The 23,987-nt window shown below is 38.8% G+C and overlaps 2 pseudogenes; one reads left to right on the top strand and one right to left on the bottom strand.

The window, feature by feature from the left end:
• Positions 1 to 1,321: 1,321 nt before the first annotated feature.
• LOC148480741 (5S ribosomal RNA) lies at positions 1,322 to 1,438 on the bottom strand (annotated as a pseudogene).
• A 1,277-nt stretch (positions 1,439 to 2,715) lies between these two features.
• LOC148480740 (5S ribosomal RNA) lies at positions 2,716 to 2,832 on the top strand (annotated as a pseudogene).
• The last annotated feature ends 21,155 nt before the right edge of the window (positions 2,833 to 23,987 follow it).

Here is a 23,987-nt window from a genome sequence, read left to right as displayed (position 1 = left end):
TTGCCACTTGTGGGGCAAATCATGCCACAAATTGCGCGAGTTGCATGCCTGTGACCAGATACACACACTGCGTCTGCACTCACCTTCCATATGATTGCATAGTGCGATAACTGCCACGGCCTGGCGTACTGTGGTGCACACGTTCGTGGCAAGTCACAAGGCGTGATGCGTGTGCACGTTTGCAGTCAAAGCGGCAAAGATGGAAGATGACACATCTGTATTTGAATGTTAACTTTGAACTTTACTACACTGACCCTTGGAAGTCAGTGCATTTAGGATTGAAGGCTTGTGGTGCTAACCACACATGCATTTTGTATTGGCTGTACTTTTGTATTTATTCATGTGAAAAAGCTTTTGGAACTCCAAGTAAGCTGATCTGACTTCACAATTATTTTACTTTAAAAAAAGAAATTTCATACAAAAAAATATTTTTAAGTAAGAAATTATCATTTAAAGGAATCAAAAACTTACTGGAGGACCAATTTAATGTAAACTGCTTGTGACCAAGGTCCTGACTCATTTCACACCATCTTCTTGAAAAATGTTTGTGCATGATTTAGTTATATCTAGCATAACTAGCAAATATGAGTCAGGATATTTATTCCTAAAGTCAGTAGAGTCGTTGAAATTAAAAGGGGTCTGTTGTACCACCATCTATAACCAGAAATCCACTTATTGTGAGATTGACTAACAAATTGACCCCCAAAACAAGATTATAGATCTCCCAGGGGGTTGAAATAGGGTTTCATGTACCTTTATGTACCTATGTGCCAGCCTGTGGGCTGTCAATATAATGAAATAGTGTGTTAGTGTCCACGAACAATATCTTGAAAATCTTCATCTGCAATCCTTTTTACATTGATCAAATCAATATGAACAGTGGCACTATCCATATCCACAAAAGGATAGAGAGATACTGCACAGAACTAAAGAATAGTAAATTGAGTTATAAACCAACCTTTTCTCAGTAGCAGATAATTATCTGTTATCTATGATCGTTGGTGGTGCTCCCAAAGCCCATTATGTATACACTCAAGCAATATAGAAAAAAAGTAGGGCTATGGTGTGGGGCACTCTTGTTAATGGATAATTGATTAATTTAATACATAACTTTTATTAGCAACAATATGATAAAATAAAGTACCATATAATTAATTTAAAATCAGATGGTATAAATCCATCATCAAAATTCACAATAAAATCTAAAGGCGAATTGTAAGTATGTACACAATCAAAACTGGATATATTGGATTGGTAATTTAATTAAGTGTCTATATTGATATTGTCTGGCTTTGTGCAAAAAACCATCCCATAATTTATTTTGCTACAGCACCTGGTATTCCCTGGGAGTCACCTTCCAAGTACTAATCAGGCCAATTACAGTTTAGCTTCCAAGATCAGACGAGATTGGGCAATCATGTAATGTATGGCTGTAGATGTATAGGGAAAATTGCACAATTACAGCACAGAGCAATATAAATGTAGGACTAATTCTGTCAATAGTCCATTTGTTGGCAAAATATCACAAATCCAAAGAAAGAATGCACAAGCAGACTTCATTTGTATCATGTATCAACATAATATGTCAGAAAAGTGTTGGCAAAATAGAGTATACAATAGTTTTGCTAATAAAGCCTCATTAATAAATGAAGAGGCCCAGCATATGTGTAATATAATCGTACAAAGCCACACAAAGAAAGACATATATGATTGATTATGCAAATTGATGAAAAATAAGTGGTATTAACAATATCCATCAGGCTAGAAGCATTTATTGTATATATCAAATAAATCGGGGTATGTGTCTACTATTAACAAGAATTAATTGATATATCTAGCACAAAGGACACAGCATCCTAACACAGTAGGATTAAGAAAAGCACACCTGTTGATAATTCAATTGGGTAAGCAAGAAGAATCCCATTGAATACTGATGACTATTAGGCAGATTATCACTTCTATAAATTCCTGCATATACATAAATATACATATATGTAGATCTCCATATAGAGCTAAAGAAATTGTTGTAATGAGAATTCAATTCACTCATATAATGAATAAAATAAAATGATTGTCTCCAGTAATGGGTACAGAGTCCTACATGTAGCGTAAGTCAGTCAACTGAATAAAGATTGAAAACCACAGGTAAAGAAAACCATGGAAAACAAATACCGCTAAGACTCACAAAGGAGACAGTTCTGAAAGGTAAATCACGCCTAATCGGCGATTGCCAGTGTGATAGAAATAACAACAGGGTGCATATATGCAAAAATTATATAGAGGATACACACAGTTCTGATATAAACTGCAGATCACTCTTGTGTCCACCAGCTATCATAAGAGTATGGTGAGCACACAGCGCTGCAAGATCACACACAATCTAACATATGTACATTAAAACAGGCATTATGACACAGAGATCCTGCTGTGTAATGGTGCAAATACAATACCACTCCCGTATCCAGAAGTCCAGAAAGATCCAACCCATATGCTGGCTGGATATTTGTACAAGGTGTATATATCTAAGAGGACGCGTGTTTCACCCGGCTGAGGGCTTGTTCACCTCATTTTCTGACATATTATGTTAATACATGATACAAATTAAGTCTGCTTGCTTCTTTGGATTTGTGATATTTTGCCAACAAATGGACTATTGACAGAATTAGTCCTACATTTATATTGCTCTGTGCTGTAATTGTGCAATTTTCCCTATACATCTACAGCCATACATTACATGATTGCCCAATCTCGTCTGATCTTGGAAGCTAAACTGTAATTGGCCTGATTAGTACTTGGAAGGTGACTCCCAGGGAATACCAGGTGCTGTAGCAAAATAAATTATGGGATGGTTTTTTGCACAAAGCCAGACAATATCAATATAGACACTTAATTAAATTACCAATCCAATATATCCAGTTTTGATTGTGTACATACTTACAATTCGCCTTTAGATTTTATTGTGAATTTTGATGATGGATTTATACCATCTGATTTTAAATTAATTATATGGTACTTTATTTTATCATATTGTTGCTAATAAAAGTTATGTATTAAATTAATCAATTATCCATTAACAAGAGTGCCCCACACCATAGCCCTACTTTTTTTCTATATTGCTTGAGCACTATCCATATCCAACAGAAAAAAAGTGACCAAAAGCCCCCCAAAAAAATCACACCAAAATTAGGCAAATTATAATAAGAAGAAAACATGTGGTGCACACCGCCATATAATAATTTCACAGATGTATTTGGAGAGGCAGTAGTCACTCACTGATCCATATGTCAGACTGCATGGCACATAAAAGTACATTTCTTTATGCAACAAAGCACCAGCACATCCTATTGTATTTGAAGATGCAATGTTTATCAAATGTTTAATAGAAGCATTGTTTGATTCAAAAATCCAATGCTAAACAGCAGTTACAGGAATATTTGATATTTGATTGATATTTATCAATGACATATGTCAGGGTAGACATAAAAGGAGGCATAAAAGCTTGTCATCCTGATAAAGTTCAGGAGGCCCGACGAGTGTTTCAGAGCAAACGGTGCTCCTTTTCTAGGGGCTAAAGAAGCACTGAACAGAGTGGTTCCCAAATACACTCACCAATTAGATTAAGATGATGATCATGTTCACCTGTCTATACATCCTCCTCTGCAGGCTGCAGATTTCCTGGCCAGAACAGATGTGACAGCCTTTAACCTAGCAACTGGCTCAGGCCAGGTAGCATAGCAGCAAGATAAACAACAAGAAAAAAAGCCTGTTGTATAAACATATCCAGAATGAGCTATATGCAAATCAATTGAGTCAATTAGAAAATGATGAGGGTAGGTTGGTAGTTGTCTGGGATGTACATATGCTCCTTTAGAGTGATTCTTTAGGTATATTACCTTGATGTTAGTTTATGTCATTAAACACTCTTTAAATTTACCATATGCCACAGTTTGAGCTGCTAAATTTATAACACCTCAGTATTATAGTATTATATTATTATAATTATTTATTTAATTCTAACACCTGAGGTTAGGAGTTTTGGTGGTGCCACCTAGTTACTTGTCTATTCATGGTATCTTGCCCTTAAGGGTGTTTATAGACCCTTGAGACAGCAGCCACTTCACCTCCTCTACCTCAAATATTTTTATAGATTTTTTTCAAGTGGGCACCTTTTTTTTCCATTTCCATTAAGATTAAACCAGACTGGGAAGTACATATTACTAATGCTGGGCATCCAATATACAATTATCTGTCAGATAGCTGTCCAATTTGGCTGGTTGCAATGAAACCTGGTAATGTATGGTATGTATGACAATAGAAATTTGCTCCCAAACACTAGAAAACGGACCAGAATTTCCTTCCCACCAGACGGATTTGACAGATATCTGACAGATAATTGTAGAGTGTATGCCCAGCATTAGGCATGTATTTGGCAACTCACTGACGAAAGAACAGATGGGTATCAATCAGTACTCAGAGATCCACTCAGAGAAATGGAAGCAATCGCTGCCCCTTCCCCATCCCCAAATGGCATCAGACTGCCAATCAGTGAAAACATAATAATAATTTAAGTGGTTAAATATAAATGTACATGGTCTCATGTTCACATAGCACAAAAGCCTGTAAAAGAGGCTACACATCTAAGTTAGCATATGAAGAATCCTAATATTTTGTAATATTTTAATATTAAATTCATGTTATTTTTCCAAAGAAGATAAAAGGCTTGTGTATGAAATGTATAATACATTTTACACAAAAAATGGTTTAGCTATTCTTGCTGGCACCTTTCAGTAACATTTCTAATATAAAAGGGTAAAGTTGTTCTATGCCATATTAAAACTGATTTTCCCTTTTACATCATCATAGATGCCTAAAGGCATAATGTACGTGGGAAGAAAATGTTCAACCAGCTTTAATTTGCCATCTTATGCCTGATGCATTGCTCTAAATATTTGACTAACAGCACAGAGAAGAAGCAATTTTAAATTTCTCAATACTTTTTAAATCTGCCTGACATTTTAATTTGATTTTGGTTCCTGATGATATTTAACAGTTGTCATGGATTATATCCAAACTCTCATAAAATCCAATCTGTTATTATATTGCCAAAATCCATAAAGTCATGATGAAGATTTACTGAAAATTCTGAACAAACTTGAAGTGAGTTTTTTCTTTCTCAAATGCATGTCACAGATGTTTATATATGCATAGTACATTTGATGTACTCTTTAAAGACCTTGAAATAACAGAATATCACAAGTTGCTGCTACAGTCTCATAAATACAAAATAGCATTTTTAATGTTGTCTTTTATTAATGATGTGACACGCATTAAAATGTGTTATGCTCAGAGTTATATAACCATGCCTTTGAATATGAAATTAGTGTTAGCTACAACTTAACTTTTCTCATACTGCACATGGTGGAAAAAGTTAGACTTTTCTAACTAGAAATAAAGATAGCATTTTTAACAAAATATACAGTTTATACCTGACAAAGACCTGTAATTCTGGATGTTTAACTTCATAATTAAATATATACAAGTATCATAGTTATTGTATACTGAGTTTACATTTATTATTATTATTATTATTATTATTATTATCAATAAATTGAGGATGCTACCTATTTATATCATACTTAAACAGAAATAAGTTCATTGGGATAGGGGGGTCTCTATTTTTATTGGTGCTACGTACATGTTTCAGTTTTAAATAAATACAAAACTATTGTACTGAAAATGTTCAATAAAATAAATGGGATAATATTCTCCAACATGATTGTGTATACAACATTGAAAAACCAAATATGTGTGTGTGTGTGTGTGTGTGTGTGTTTGTCTATGTTTATAAATGGGAGTGCCTGTATGGTACAACTGGGATATGGAATTAATATTCTCTATAAAGTGCTGTGCAATATGTAGGAGTTACAGTATATATGTAACTGTTAAAAATAAATTGAATAGATAGCAACTTCATCACTTGCATAGCTGTGGTCAAATTAATATAACACAAAATTCTTAAATGGCATTTCAAAACAAAAAAAATGAATATCATATTATACAATATTTCTCTTGATTTACTGAATAACACTGTAGAATGTATAATAAAATATTTTTTTTACATCATCGTACAATGTACCTTCTTGCTTCCCAAGATTATTCTTGGCATTTGGGGATGCAGTCAGGATGCCGACAATCGAAATGCCGACCGATGGCTTTCTGACTGCAATCCCAACAGGGGGCTAATGATAGGTGTCGAAATCCCAACGCCTATCATTATCCCTATGCCGGGAGACCGATCCCTGGTATACTGAACAAAGGTAAACTGGGCGGCAGGTGTGGACAGCCGAAGGGGGAAGGGTTAGGTTAGGGGCTCCTGGGGGCGGACTTAGGGTTGGGCACCCTCCAGGAGGGTGAGGGTTAAGCTAGGGGAAGGGGGGTTAGGGTTAGGCACCACTCCAGGAGACTTAGGTTTAGGCTGTGGGGATGGGGGGTTTAAGTTAGGCACTAGGGGGGATGTTAGGGTTAGGCACTCCTAAGGGAGGATTAGGGTTAGGGAGAGAGAGGGTTAGGTTAGTTAGTATACTTACCTGTCGGGATCTTAACTGCTGCCGGTCTATTGTGGGGGCTGTTAGGGTATGTTATTCAACAATACATAAATGAATTTGGTAAGAGGTTTACTTGGGAAAGCCCTCCAATAGATTATTCTAAACAATCAATATACTAAATACAATACATACGGTTTACAATATATACATTTCACAGCAGTAAATAGACACTTGTTTTGAAAAATAATAACTCTTTATTTTACAGGAACACATCTTCACCATCAGTATCTGTATTGCTATATACTGTCAATATTAAACAGGTAAGTACAAACTTTAACAAACTACATTACTGCAGCGCAAATTAGGAAATAAATACACTACTGCATATTAGCCTTAATAACCTTAGCTGCATTCAATTATAGTTGCTTCCCTTTACCTTCACTTTATAACTACGGTATAATAGCTTTAACATTTGGCATACATGAAGATGTAATAAACAAAGCACTTCATATGGATAATTATACCTTTAATTGCTGTTTCTACAGTAAAAATCACAATCTCTCTGTCCTGGTAGTTGCAAAAAATAGCTGATGTGGTGATGCACATAGTAATCACTTGTTAGTTTCCTATGCAAGCCTGGACTGGAAATTATACTATCTGTAGAAGCTGTGATAAACAGCTGAGTATTTGCCAGCTTGTATGCAATATGTTGATTTAATGTTACTATCTCCAGATTAATTGCCAAAGAATGAGGATATGTCTTTTTTATGGAATTCCTCTTTTGTTATTTATTTAAATCCAAGCTACTGACTGTATTAATATAGGCTTTTTGTAGAAATTTTGTTTATAGTCTATTTAGCTCTGAGTTCTCTGGCACTAAAGAATCTATCACTGAAGTACACAATTTTCCTGAATTGAAAAATTATGCTAAATTACAGTTTATTGAACCCCCCTGCAAAGGATTGTTCTGTGATAAAAGCTTAGTCTTACACTCTTACTTAACCTTACAAATGCTTCCTTAGGGAATATATTTACTGTCAAATGAGGGGATTTCCAATGTAGATGGTGAGTCTTTATTAGCTAGGTAGAGCATCAGTTGTGATATATATTTTCCTTTCTTATGTCTGCACTAAATAGCATGCCTGTGCATGGATGACTGTTGCTATGTTTTAGCGGTTATCTCAGTTTTCTTTGTTCATCAGGGCTTTCCCCTTTTCTGATTGCAACGTCTTCTCCACTGCCTGAAAATGACTGTCAGCTGCAAAGTCTGCACTGCTCTTGGGACCACCTGTCAGCTACTGTGTCAACTTTGCTGCTGGGGCCACCTGTCAGTTGCTGAGTCTGCTTCTATCACTTTCCACCATTCATTCAGATGATACCACACTGACATCTACTACTTGATGGACACACATTGAGAAGCAATTGAAGATGCCCACTTCCCAGGGGACTGATTGGTGGCATACACTGCTCAGTCTCTGATCCAGCACACTCTGCAGCTCCCTGCGGCCATCTCTCCTGGACTTTCACCTCAGCACGCTTCCACAAGTAACAATGCTGTGACAGTAACTGCCATTAGACACTCTAACTTTAACTACTATTCCCTATCTCTCACTCTCACCTTTATATCCTCACCTGAGTGCAGCATGTAGCATGAGCTGACACTAGTCCAGGCTTCCAGAAGCTTCTAGGCTCTTCATGTCTTGAGCATAACATTTGTTCTTGTACTTGGACCAAAAAAATAATCTTCTTACAGAGTCCTCTATCTTAGATTATATAACATGGCATATACCAATGCACAGGAAACATACACTATAACCAGCAGCTCCTGTCCTCTTACCTGAGGGGTGCTGCCACTGCTGCTGGTCTGGCTCTGGTATTACCTGAGTGGTGCTGCCATTGCTGCTGGTCTGGCTCTGCTGGTCTGGTATAACTATAGACGGATGGGTCCTGGTGCCTGTGCACTGAATGTGGCAGTCACTGGGACCATGTGCATGAGCAGTGGTGGGGCAGCACATGTGCATAACATTGGCTTCTGTGAACAGCATTGGTTGTAGCCCAGAGAAACCCTGTATGCCTACCTGAAAGGCAGAGCATCAGCTTCCACTCTGCTAATCGCAGCCCGGACTGGCAGTCCCAGGGGGAGAAGACACCAGCCCCTGGGGCTGCCTGTACTTTGCATGACTGGCAGGTGCCGCTTTCAGTGGGAAGCCAACTCCAGTCACAGTGAAGTCAAGGACTGCTACTGGCTCACTAAATTAGCAGATTTAACTGGGGGGGGGGGGGGCTGCCGCCCTGCAGCCACTTGGTAAAATCCACCACTGAATATAGCACATTTTGGTAATAAACATAAGGAGATAATGCATATATGAATAGCCTAACTGTAATCACACAAAGAGGGGGTTACAATAATGTAATGCCACTATAATCACAAAGTTAAATTTAGTTTCACTATGATCTGAAACTTTTGTAAAGCCTTGTAGCTTTTAACTTTTTTTTATATGATTACACCTTTGGAAAAGTTACAGAATACAGAAAAAAAGCATAAAAAAGAACAATTGGATTATTACAACAATGGAATTTATTTCATCATCAAAAAAGTTTATTATAAGTCACCACAAGTTCCACAGCGCCAAACAGGCAAGGAAACGATTAACAAGAATAAAACATATCAAGAAAAGGGGACATTTTATTTAATTTCATTTGGTAAAACTCTAGCTTGTATGATTATGCTTGCTCTGAGAATTTACACATTGTGGGGTGCATTTACTAAAGGTTGTTCTTGGCTTTTTGTTGTATTTATGTGTATTTATTAGATTTTGCAAATCAGGAATTTACTAAAGGCAAAATTGACTATAAAAGTAACAATAAAACAGTGTCTCGACCAGAATCAACCTTTGGCAAACATCAGTAGATGCAGGGGTAATGGGTTAAAATATTCATTTGGCCAATCTCCTAGGGAGATTTTGAATAAAGAACCAAAGTCTCATTATGGTCAATGATCATGTCTGACCTTTGATGATCTCCAGAGAGATATCCTATCCATGTGCTTGAAATGTCTACATCATTATGAAATCCAAATAGCTTTAGCTGCTGACCTGCAAAGTATTCCAAGTGGTTAGTGCTGAGTTGTTGTATCCAAAATAAATGAGCTATGTCCAAGAATAAAGTCCACTGCTCTGCTGTTTTATGAGACAATTCAAATAGCAGCTTGACTGTGATTAGCCATACCAGAATAGCATATAGCAAGCAGAAACAATGCTAGTTTTTCACTGCAAGGTAAAATAATCCAACAGATTAGTCCATTAATTAATAAATACCTGACAGATTCATAAATGATATATAGTCATAAAGATTCTCAAATATTAAAATATGTATTTTTAAGAAAATATGATCTGACAGATTTAAAATTGTATTTCTTATACTGGGCATACACCATACAATTATCTAGGTGATCTGTCTAATATCATCGGATCACCCTGATAATTGTACTGTGTATGTACATGACCAATCTGAAAATATCGATCATTTGGGCATGTGGAATTGTCCAGTGCAAGTACTGCCATGGCCAACCAACAGAAATATCCCCTATTCATTCACAGGTAGCGGAATGTGGAAATGTTTCCTCCACAGGGGAGGAACCCAGATATTGCTGCCAATACACTGTGAGTGTCAGACCGACAGACATTTTGAGGGGTATTCAATATGAAACGTTAACTTCACTGTCGAAGTTAACGTTTCATATCAGAGTTTTTTTCTGCGTTAAGGTATGGTGCGCGCTCCCGCTTATCCCCGTATTCAATATAAAATTAACGAAAACGGGAAACTCCGAAGTTGGATTTGCGTAAAGTTACGAATTTTTCCTTAAAAGAATTGTAAGACCCCCCTAAAGTTGTAAAAACATGGGGGAACACTATGGGTACCCTTGTCTTAGCCTTTAATTGAAAGTCGGGGATTTAAATAGCCACAGCGGGTGTTTTTTTCCCGACATTGAAGAAGTGATGCAGAAGAGCACTTAGGTTATGTTTTTCATTTTTTTAAGTGGTCCCATCAAATTTGGGGTACATGAAAATGAGTACTAGAATATTTTGGTGTCCCTAAAGTAATTTTTAAAAAATTCTGCATTTGTGCACCTGCCGCTATAATTCTATTCTAGAAAACATCTGCCGCATACTTGCAGAATAGCCCTGAACCTATTTCCCTATTGTTTAAAAAATGTTTCCCATTTTTTTCTTTTGCACCCCAATTTTTAAATGAATTTTTTGGGGTGTCCCTATTTTTTTTTAAACTTTTTTTGACACAGTTCCTTTTTAAATGTCATTCTCAGGGGTGCAGGCTATTTTTTTAAGCCTGCACCCCTAAACTCCAATTCTGCACTTTTTTTCGACACCTATTCAATGGTGAAAAGTTATCACCATTTTTTATCAAAGACTTGTCAAAACTGCGATAAGTCTTTGAAATTGAATAGGGTGTAAAAGTAAAACCTGCGATAATGATGTCATAATTGCGATATTAACGCAAAAACGATGTTATCGCACCCATATTGAATACCCGTTTGTCTGCCAGAATACAATGTCTGTCGTCTGACACACATTTTATCTGTTAGTGTATGCCCAGCATATTTAGTTCTCATACTCCAGCATCCAGCATGTCTTTAGCATAGTAAGAAGAAGAATAGTTTTAGTTTTTGCTGCTCATAAAAAGTTATATATGCCAATTTTTCTAATGTTAATAATGTTACTACATAAATGCAACACACATTTTTGTGATGAGTCTCACTTATTATGTGAGTATATCATCAATAAATTATGCATACTTAATTGGATGCATTTCAGTGTTCAGCTGTTTGATTTACAGAATATTGACATTATTTTCTGGTGACATTTTTTTTTTTTAAAAAGTCTACATTAATTACATTTGTTTTAATTTTAAATGGATATGCTCTAAAATGTTTGATTTTAACTCAGCACAAGTTTAGTGTATTTGGTGTACATGCTGCAGCATAATATTCACATGTTATTATTGATTAACATGATTACAAGTCCACTTTTTGATAACAATGAACATGTTATATTAACCATATATTAATTGTTCTATCAGTCTAACTTGACATTCAGTAGTGTTTTCACTTTCAGCGATATAATGCTTTGACAAATCTGATAATCTGACCATCTGATGTTAACATATCTCAATAGAATCATAGATCAACTGCAGAAAATAATAACCAGGCTGTGAAATTTAAAATATGTTAAATGGTCAGCAAGTCTATCAGTAAAAAAAAGATTAGCTGATTCACAGGTGTGTTAGTGGCTGCATATATGTTAATTAGCATGATCAAAATGTTGTTGTCCAGTATCAGAAGGAGAAACATTGTCAATAAAATGTCTATCAACCACCATGGTGGCCAACTCAGTTGAGCACAATCCAAGGCTTGGGATCCATTTTTCTGGTGACAAAGTTAAAGGCTGCTATGAGTCATTTGGCTCTTGTCACACACCTGAAGCTCCAAGCATATGCTACAGAGAATACTAGTCACTGCTGGATCTACAGCTGTTATCTTATGTGTATCTTAATTTTTTTCAGACTACATTCATTTACGTAAGTGCGGTCCACTTATGAGTCCTATTTCAATATTTATTTTTATCCCATTTAGAAACATTGAATATTTTCCCAATCTCCTCCCATGTAACAAAGGAATGTGCTTTAGTGTGAACAATATCATTGCTTTCCATTGAAATGTTAAGACATATATATTGAATCAAAGCTATAACTACAAATATGGTTATTGAGGTCAGTTTAATACAGTAAAAACAGGGGTAAATTTACTAAGAATCAATTTTGTTGTGTATGGACACCACTGTCAGATTGCCATCTAAAAAACTGTCCATCGTATGATTTCTGTCTAAAACCTTGTCTGATTATCTAATTCTGGTAGAATCTGATGTAAAATGCAAGTCAGATGGAAATTGACAAACACTTCCTATAGCTTTTCTATTGGTTCAAAAAAGCACATGATATTTTGACATAACAAACCCTTTATAAAAATGCACCAAACTACACAAACATATTGAGAGTGTGGTATGGTGGCTGGTGGTCAGTTTAGGAGTTAGGAGTTTGGAGGAGTGGTTCTTGTGCATTAAATGTTATTGTTATACGTTGTGTTGTCTTTTATCTGTAGTCTATTTTAAAAGCTTGTCCTAATTTTATTAAGTTAATTCATTAATCTCTCTGATGTGTCAGAGTTTATTTGTGTGCGCATGTGGTGTGCTTGTGTAGAATGCAGTGTTAGAGAAAGTTTTATTTTTCAGTGTTTGTCTTGTCTGTCTTATCTGTTTTTTATCAATATTGAGGGGAAGAGAGAAGGAGTAGGGAGCAGGAGAGTGAGCCAGATATAGGTGAGGAAGCACAGGAAGTGGATTTGGAGTTTGGGTTGGATTCGACCCACCAAGACAAAAGCACGCTGTAATATCAGGTCCAGCTTTGATTAAAATGTGTCTATGGCTGAAGAATTTTGATGTGACCATCAGCAAGAAACACAGGTTGCAGGAACAAACAAATCTGGCAAACAGTGGTTCAGGCAGTGATTTCCATAGGGAACATAAAGCAGAATGTGCACCCTGCAAGAAGAGCTTTAGTGATATCAAGCATTAAGTCATTACACATTTACACATTATTAATGTTAAATAATAATTATTGTGTGGATCCATCAAGGGCTGTGGGCCATTTACTGTATTGTGTACCATGAATGTTAACATTAGCAGATGATATACAGCTAAATAAATCAAAATAAGATACTCAGTAGAATGCAATATGCAAACCTTAGGATGCATGAATTAAATCTTAGGATGCCAGAGTCCCAAAGCAATGCTCTAAGGGATTTAAATACTAATATGATGTCATTAGGGATTCAAATAATTACACACATATACTTAAAACACATACAACAACATCTGCAAGCAGCATTTCACAGGTTCTGCCACATCATCTTAATCATGCGGGTCTCCACATTTGTGGTGGTTACTGGTGGAGAAGCCCTGAAGGAACCCTTCCTAGTCAACATCCTAAAAGGTGAAAATATTTTTTGCATTACAAATTTCTTATTGGCAGAGACATTGATACTAAACAACATTGCTTATGTCAGTAAATGTTATTGCTACTTCCACATTAGGTTTGCACTTTTTTTCTTTACAGATATAAAATTGCTTTCACTGTGCAAAAAATCATGTGTAAAATCATGTGTTAATATAGGGTATAACACATATTTAAGACAAATAGTGGAAGAATAGGTCGTTTCCAAATGTAATTAGAGTAATGCAACATTAAGGTCCAGTCAGATTATCTACAAGGTGAAACACACTTGCAACAGATCAACACCTGCTGCATATAAAGGGAATAAATAATTAAAACATACAGTAAATAATATAACATTATTTAGAATTAGTAAGTACAATAGGTATACTGTAAGCATACCTTTAGGCATGACTTTTAAAAAGTAGTATGAAATCACATGTGTATTGCATAAAAAAAGGGGGAGGAGGTTGATGTAATTCCATATTAAGTAATATACAGCAACAGAGCACAATATCAGATACTTTAAATGAACTACATATATAACAATACACCAGCAGATTTTAAAGGACACCTAAACCTAGTATTTAATTATTTAATATTACTTATATAGCACCATCATATTCCGTTATGACTGGGTAATAACAGACAGACATGAAGGTAAGAGGCCCTGCTCACAAGCTTCCTTTCTATAGGGAAATATGCATTGATACACAAGGATATGTGCTACCATATTGGTCCAGCCAGATTGCAGAGGTTCATGGTGGGCTGTTGTTACAAGTTGTGATCACGACTTGTCTCCCCCCTAGTATTTTACCTCCTGCTGATGCTGTTGTTCCAGTGCCATCGGTTGCTAGGCGATCCAGATGCCGCAGGATGTCACGTGTTCCCCACAACATGGCAATATTGGTCCCTTTGCCTATTTGTGCACACAGGCCTTTTTCCTGCCTTGCTGACTATAGCATTCCTGTAGGTTCTCTCAGCTCAGCTGCATGGTCAGCATTCTGTATCTCCTCATGATTTTGTATATTCTGGTTCTTCAGCTTCCATGCTGTAACCAGCTCAAGAGCCGCGACATTGGCTTCACAGTCGCACCAGCAGCTTCCATGCTGCCACTGGCTCACTAGCCATTGCATTGGCTTTCCAGCCTCAACAACAGCTTCCATGCTGCTACTGGCTCACCAACCACTGCATTGGTTATCCAGCTGCACCAACAGATTCTGTGTTGCCACCGGCTCACCAGCCACTGCCTCGGCTTCCCAGCCACACCAGCAGCTTCCATGCTGTCACCATCTTCCAAGCCACTCCATCAGCTTTCCAGCCACACCAGTAGCTTCTGTGCTGTCATCGGCTATCAAATCTGCATCTCAAGTACACCCACTGTGTAACAGATCCCTAGCCACACCATCAGCTCTCAAAGCTGCATCACTAGTATACCAACTAGTGTAACGGCTCCCAAACTGCACCATTGGCTCTCAAAGTCCCATTTCAAGTACACCAATTTGTGTACCGGCTCCCAAGCCACACCATCAGCTCTGAAAGTCACATCTCAAGTACACCAACTGGTGTACCAGCTCCCAAGCCACACCATCAGCTCACAAAGCTGCATCTCAAATACACCAATTTGTGTACCAGCTCTCAAGCTGTACCATCAACCTACAAAGTAAAATCTCTTATACACCAACTCTTACTACCTGCTCAAAGCCACACCATCGGCACCTTAGCCACACTATCAGCTCTCAAAGCCACACCATCAACTCACTTACTTCTGCTACCAGCTACTGCCACACCAGTGGTTCTAAAGCTGCATCATTGGCTCTCAAAGCCACACCACTTTTACACAAACTTCTGCAACTGGCTCTTAGCTGCACCATCATAAGCCATGTCTTTGGCTCCCAAGCCAAAACACTGACTGTATCTACTCCTGCAGCTCCTCTCACCATTGGATCCCATTATACATTCGTGTGAACTGCTACTACCCGGAGTATTAAGAATAGGTGGCCACCTACATATGGGTGATCATTTATAGGTCTAAGGGAACAATGGGTGGCTGCTAGTGGCAGAAGACCTCACTAGCCTGGGTTATAGGGGGTTCACATGGAGCAGACTTTGGGATTAATAACATTTATAGTCAGCCTGAAAAAAGACTCGAGAGCAGCCATGGAACAGGCACAGAATCCTGCCTCGGTGCATGCTTTACAAATCCAAGTCCTCATTCAGAAGGTCCAAGAACTCTCCCTGTGTGTTGAAAAAAGCTGGACTCCTGCTGCTTTGGTTCCTCCCAGAGAGCCAAAAATGAACTTGCTTGATCAATTTTCTGAGGATACCCGACAATATCTTAACTTCCATGAAAGTTTCAAGCTATTCTTCAGGCTATGTCCCATCACCTCAGGGACAGAATTGCAATGAGTGGGATTAGAATTTCCCTTCTTCAGGGGGATCCACAAACTTGGGCCTTTGGGTTGCCCACGACCCATGCCTTGCTGCAGTCCATTAATGTCTTTTGTATGGCCATGTAATTATTGTATGAAGACCCTGATAGATCTGCCTTGGCAGACTCCAAATTGAGTTCTCTCAAGCAGGGTCAGAAGGCAGCAGAAAACTATTCTTCTGATTTCCATCGATGAGCTACTGATTCTGGTTGGACTGATCCAGCCCTATTCAGCCAATATCAGCATGGACTCTCTGAGGCCATCAAGGACATCCTCGTTCAACATCCCCTTGCTGAGTCCTTGGACGACGTCATGAAGAAGGCCATCAGGATTGACCAACATCTCCGGGAATGTAAACTGGAACAAAAGATTCTCACAAGGTCGCCCCACTTTCTCACTTGGGCTGCATCCTCTGATCCAGAGGAGCCAATGCAAATTGATGCATCTAGGTTATCACCTGAAGAGAGACACAGGAGACGTACCCTAGGCCTCTGTGTGTATTGTGTGGACAAGGGACATACAGTGAGTAATTGTCCACTCAGGCCAGTAAAATGCAAGGACTGTGTTCAGGGGGAATCGAATTTAGGCCTGGCCCCTATTTCCTCCAAGAATTAGGTATTAGTCCCCATGGCCATCCAACTCACTTACTCCACTTTGACTACCTCTGCATTTCTGGATAGCGGGGTGGTTGGCAATTTCATGGATTTTCTTTCATTCCACTCACTGGGTGTTCCTGCCATTCCTTTGCATCAGGGTTCCTATCTGTGGATTAGATGGAGGATTGATTTCTGGTGGGCACATTAAATTCAAAACACCTCCTCTCCATATGACAGTTGGTGTTCTACATTCAGAAGTTATTTCTTTTTACCCCCTCAAGTGTCCTTTAGCTCCAGTCATTCTCGGTCTCCCTTGGCTCAGGGATCATAATCCCATTAACGACTGGTCTTCCGGGGAAATAACGAAATTGAGTCATGCTTGTCAAACTCATTGTTTAGCAATTCCTTTTTTGTCAGTTCAGCCTATGTTTGCCGAAGCTCCTCCGGCTATCCCAGTCCAATACTAAGATTTTGCCGATGTCTTCTCCAAGCAGCTGGCGGATGTTCTTTATCTGCATTAGTCATATGACTGTGCTATTAACTTAGTGCCAGGAGCCAAACTACCTAAAGGCTGATTGTATTCTCTTTCTGTTCCAGAGGATAAGGTGATGAGAGATTACATCAAGGATGCATTGGCAAAGAGATTTATCCATCCCTATAAGTCACCAGTGTGGGCTGGCTTCTTCTTCATGGAGAAATAGGATGGGTCTCTCCATCTGTGTATTGATTATAAAGGTTTAAACAACATCACCATTAAGAACTCCTATCCACTGCCTCTCATCTCGGTACTCTTAGACAAGCTGCGCCATGCCAACATCTTTTCAAAGATTGACCTATGAGGAGCATACAACCTCATCTGAATTAGGAGTGGGGACAAGTGGAAGACGGCCTTCAGTACTCACTTGGGACATTATGAGTATTTGTTCATGCCTTTCAGCCTATCCAACGCTCTGACAGTCTTTCAGGCTCTCAACAGTAACATCCTTCGAAAATTCCTGGGGAAATTTGTTGTCATATATCTAGACCACATACTCATCTTTTTTGAATCGCTGGACCAACATCATCAGCATGTACACCTAGTTCTACAGAAGCTAAGAGAGAATACTCTATACTAAGCTAGAGAAATGTGATTTTGATGCCACCCAGATTTCTTTCCTAGGCCGTCATCTCTTCCCATGGATTCTCCATGGATCCGAGTAAAGTTGAAGCTATACTGAAATGGGTCCAGCTGATTTCCCTCAAAGCAGTCCAGCGCTTTCTAGGTTTTTCTATTACTGCAGGTTTATTAGGATTTTCTCCACCATCACTGCACCCATTGTTGAATTGACAAAAAAAAGGAGTGGACACATCTAATTGGTCATCCAAAGTGGTCCAGGCCTTTGTAGCCCTTAAGGTTGCATTTACTCAGGCGACAGTCCTGAACCAGATCTTCAATTTATTCTAGAAGTGGATTCCTCTGAAGTAGGAGCCAGAGCTATTCTGTCTCAGAAGGATATTGCTGATAAAAAATTGCACCCCTGTGCCTTTTTCTCTCACAAGTTCACCTCGGCAGAACGCAACTATGATGTGGGGAATCAGGAGCTGTTTGCGATTAAATGGGCTTTTGAGGACTGGAGACACTGGTTAGAAGGGGACAAACACCAGATCATAGATCTCACCGACCTCAAGAATATATTTTACATTCAGCATGCAAAGAGTTTGAACTCTCGGCGAGCATGCTGGGCATTGTTTTTCACCTGGTTCAACTACCTCATCTCTTTCCATCCTGGTTCAAAAAACATCAAGGCTGATGCTCTCTCCAGGAGCTTTGAACCTGTGCAGCAGATCTCCAGTTTAAACTGGACTCCTTCTTCCACTGTGCCATCACCAGAAATTTTGCTGAACTCATTCTGGCCTGTCAGTTAGAGTCACCTCAAGATAAGCCTTCTGGTCTTTTATTTGTTCCAGAAAAATTCAGGAGATCAGTCTTACTGGATTTTCATGCTCGTCAATCTTTCGGTCACCCAGGCATCAGTTGCTCTCCTGCTCAGTCTGTGGCCTTCTTTGACCCGAGATGTGCATGAGCTTGTCCTGACATGTGAGATCTGTGCCCAAAATAAGACACCTTGGACAGCTCCTATCAGGTCTGTTACTTCCTCTCTCCATACCTATGAGACCCTGGGCTCATATCCCCATGGATTTTATCATTGATCTTCTAGTATCTGATCAATGTTCTGTGATCTGGACTGTGGTGGACTGTTTTTGCAAAATGGCGCCCTTCATACCTTTGCCTAAGCTACCCTCTGCCAAAGAACTTTCCGGCCTGTTCCTCCAAAATATCTTTCACCTGCACAGCTTACCAATGAATATTGTGTCAGATCGAGGAATGCAATTTGTGGCACAGATCTGGAGTGCCTTCTGTGCTACCTTGGGCATTGACTTCAGGGTACCATCCACAATCTAATGGGCAAACTGAATGTGTTAACCAGTGTCTTGAGCAATATTTATGCTATTATGTCTCCAAGTATCAGAACAACTGGGTGTCCCATCTGCCACTTGCTGAGTTTGCTTTTAACAACTCGTGCCATTCACCATCTTCAGTGTCTCAATTCTTCTATGTCACGGGCCAACATCCACGGGCAAATTCTTTTGACTCCGTTTCATCAGTTTTGCCTTCTGTCTCTCAGCTCTGTCATATTTGGAGCAAGGTTTATCAAAGCCTTTGGAAGGTCTCTCTCCACTACAAAACATCTGCTGACAGACATTGGAGGTCATGTATGATTAAGAAGGGTTTGGTTTGGCTCTCCACAGAGAACATTAAGCTTCACCAGCATACTCAGAAGTTGGGTCTGAGGTTCATTGGCCCATTTTGCATAATTTTCAGGTGAATCCGGTAGCTTTCAAGCTTCAATTACCCAAGTCTCTCCATATCAACAACACCTTCCACTATTCTTTGTTCAAACCAGTCTTCAGTTCAGTCAAGTTTAAGCCCAAGTTTCCATTCAGGCCTGCTTCCATTGTGGTCTGCAGTCAGCATGAATTTGTGGTTGAAAAAATCTTGGACTCTAAGATTGCCAGGGTTCGCTTGCATTTCTTCATCCACTGGAAGGGCTATGGTCCGGAGGAGCACTCCTGGGTTCCTGAAGGTGCTCTACATGCTCCTAGACTGAGGAGACTTTTATTATGGGATTTTCCTGATAAACCAGGTACTGTTACAAGTCACGGTCACAACTTGTCTTCCACTAGCATCTTACTTCCTGCTGATGCTATTGTTCTAGCACTGTTGGTTGCTAGGTAATAAAGATGGTGCAGGATGTAATGTGTTCCCACAACATGGCGTGATTGGTCCCTTTGCCTATTTGTTGACTCACAGACTATAGCATTCCTGTAGGTTCTCTCAACTCAGCTGCATGGTCAGAATTCTGTATCTCCTCATGGTACTGTATTCTGGTTCTTCAGCTTCCATGCTGCCACAGGCACACCAGCTGCTACATCGGCTTCACAGCAACACCAGCAGCTTCTGTGCTGCCACCGTCTCACCAGCCATTGCATCGAATTTCTAGCCTCACCAACAGATTCTGTGTTGCCGCCGGCTCACCAGCCACTGCATTGGCTTTTCACCTGCACCAGCAGCTCCCATGCTGCCATCATCTCCCAGGCCACTCCATCGGTATCACAGCCACACCAGCAGCTTCTGTGCTGCCATCAGCTCTATAATCTGCATCTCAAGTACACCCACTTGTGTACCGGCTCCCTAGCCACACCATCAGCTCTCAAAGCCGCATCGCAAGCATAGCAAATAGTGTACCAGTTCCCAAGCCACACCATCGGCTCACAGAGCCATATCACAAGTACACCAATCAAGCTGCACCATTGACTTACAAACCACATCTCAAATATACCAACTCCTACTACCAGCTCAAAGCCATACCATCGGCACCTTAGCCATACTATCGGCTCTCAAAGCCACACCATCAACTCACTTACTTCTGCTACCGACTTCTGCTGCACCATCGGTTCCAAAGCCGCACTATTGGCTCACAAAGCTGCATCATCAACTTATTTACATCTGCTATTGGCTTCTGCTGCACCATCGATTTCAAAGCCACATCATCAGCTCTCAAAGCCGCAACACTTGTACACAAACTTCTGCTCCCCGCTCTTAGCCGCACCATTGACTGCCAAGTCACTTCATTGGCTCATAAGACATATCATTGGCTCCCAAGCCAAAACACTGCCTGTATCCACTCCTGCTGTTCCTCTCACCATCGGATCCCATTGTACATTCATGTGAACCACTACTACCCCGAGTATTAAGACCAGGCAGCCACCTAAGTACTGGTGATTGTTTATAGGTCTAAAGGAACAACAGGTGGCTGTTAGTGACAGAAGACCTCGCTAGCTTGGGTTCTAGGGGGTTCACACGGAGTGGACTTTGGGATTCATAACATTTGTATGATCCAGTTTAAATATAAAATAAGTGTTTCACATTGGCACATATCACAATCACTCAGAGTTCAAGAAAAGTCCAAAAGAAGGGGCTCTTACTCTCTGAAAACTCAGCCTTATTGTTCTCCTTTCAAGATGATTCTTTAATTTCTTTTGGTAGCTTTCAATCATATATGGTTTCCAGATATTCTTTCTCAAATAAAAAGAACTAGAAAAACATAGTGCAATATTGTCATACACCAAACAAAAATTGTATTTGCACATCTCACTCACATTTAAAACAATTAAGCTGGTGACAAAGGAACTATGGGGAATCACATAAATCTTTATCTGAACTCTTGGAGAAAGTGGGAGAACAGAAATCCGGAGTTCTGGATGCCCAAACTTTTCCTACACCATCTGGGAGGGTAACTGAATGCATGGATATCACTTTAACACCATGTTGGTGTGATATGCCTGTAAAAATTGTTTTAAATGTGAGATGTGCAAATAAAAGTTTTGCTTGGTGTATGACAGTACTGTTTATAGAGGAAAGTGTGAAGGTTCCTCGGTTGTATTCACAGGCAGGTGTGTACGTATTGCACAGATTTTAAATTGTTTCTTTTTTACTATTTGTATGGTCCAGTGACACAGGAATATTGGCCTGAGATCAGGAGGATGTGAAAATGAAAAAAGAGAAAATATGTAAAGTTATGTGTGGATTGTATATAGGGGAAGTAATTTGTTAGGATAACTTATAGAGGTTAAGTTGGTGGTTCTGGAATTTGATAAGCTTGTCTAAATAGGCGAGATTCCAGGAAGTTCTTGAAGGTACAGTATGGAGACTATAGGAAATTCTTATTGTGCATGGGGGGGCATTCCACAGAGTGGTTGCAGCCCATAAAAAGTCCTGTAATAGTGAATGTGAGCAGGTGATGCGTGTAAATGAGAAACGCATGTTCATGTGCAGAGCGGAAAGGACAGGTTGGGAAATATTTTGAGATAAACGAAGATATATAAGTTGGTGTATTTTGGTTGATAGTCTTATGTATAAGTAAGAGTATTTTATATTGAACTTGATAGAATATGGGTAATCAACGGAGCGATTGACAAAGCAGAGAAGCAGATAATGAATGTACAGCAAGCAATATCAGCCTTGCAGCTGCATTCAGAATGGATTATAGTGGTGAGAGTTTGTTTTGGGGAAGACCAGTAAGGAGACTATTGCAATAATCAATGTGGGAGATAATGATTGACTGAAATAGAGTTTTTGCAGTGTCTTGTGCAAGATATGGACATATTCTGGATATGTGTTTTAGACGTATGTAACATGATTTGTAACCTGATTGAATGTGGGGTAGAAAGGATAGTTCAGAGTCAAGGATAATACCTAGGCAGCAATCTTGTGAGGTAGGGTTAAATATTGCATTATCAACTGTGATAGAAATATCAGGTAGGCAACAGTTATTGAGCATTGTAAATATTATTAATTCTATTTTGGAAATATTAAGTTTGAGGTGGTGAAATGACAACCAAGATGAAATTGCAGAAAGATATTCAGTAACTCAGACCAATACAGATGGTGACAAATCCGGGGGGGATAGGTAGATTTGAGTATCATTCACATACAGATGATACTGAAATCTAAAAAGTTGATAAGTTTGCCAAGAGTTGTGGTATAGATTAAAGGTGCCTACACACTTGGTGATTTTTTTACATAATTTGCCTGATTTCGACAAATCATGACAACAAATTGTGTAAAATATGCCCAAATCATGAGTGTCCACTCATAGTCATGATGCCGTGCTGAAGGGCAGATTTGCCAAACTGGGACACGATGCATTGCTGATCATGAGTACTTTTTACTTATGATCTATTGCACAATTCATCATATGTCATGGAATTTGAATGACAGGACCCTGTACATGCCCAATCGCCATCTTGTGCAGCATCATGGATTGAAGGAGAAGGACACAATTGCACAACTGTGAAGTTTGCTAGTCTGGTTTTGGTGAGTATTGCTACTGAAACCCCACTGCCCACTAATGTGTGCCACCCACCTACCCACTAATGTCAGCCACCCACCTATAAATGCATGACCCAGCCACCGCCTGCCAAAATGAGGCAGGCAGTGGCTGGGAATGCATTATACTCCAATGCCCACCAATGTGTCCCACCCACTCACTGCCCACTAATGTCAATAAATAGCTAGAAAATACAAAGACACTCCAAATATAATAAAATGACATAAACAAATATATTTCAACAGCATAAACAAATATATTTCTACAACATAAACAAATACATTTCAACAACATAAACAAATATAATATATTTATTTATGTTGCCAGAATATATCTGTCCATGATGTTGTAATATAACACCATAAACAAGTATATCACAACAACACAAGCAAACATATTTCAACAGCATAAACAAATATATTAAAAACCTGTAAAAAAACATATTAAAATACCATTATAAACATATTAAAATCCTGTAAAAAAATATATTAAAATACCATTATAAACATATTAATATCCTGTAAAAAACATATTAAAATATTATTATAAACATATTAAAATCCTGTAAAAAAACATATTAAAACAACATTAAACATTTAACATTAACAACATTAAAAATCACAAAACAATTTACAATTATGACTAAAAATTTATATTTCCATATCTTTCTTCTTCCTATGAATGTCTATGGATAGCAAGCAAGAGTTTGTGACTGGATTCCTGGAGATCCTACAGTCCAAAGAATGTCTATGGTGGATAATCTGTAGACAATACCATAATAAGTCTCAAAAATTGGCAGCTTTCTAGGTGTTGTTGGAGTACACCAAAAAGTTTATTGTGGACGCTAACCTGAAAACAGTCCGCCTGAAAATCCAGAACTTGCGTAAGGTCTACGTCAAGGAGAAGAAAAAAGTGGAC

The sequence above is a fragment of the Taudactylus pleione genome, unplaced genomic scaffold (assembly GCF_031769625.1).
Source record: "Taudactylus pleione unplaced genomic scaffold, aTauple2 ptg000602l, whole genome shotgun sequence".
NCBI lineage: Eukaryota > Metazoa > Chordata > Amphibia > Anura > Myobatrachidae > Taudactylus > Taudactylus pleione.
This window is presented reverse-complemented; position numbering and strand designations above follow the sequence as displayed.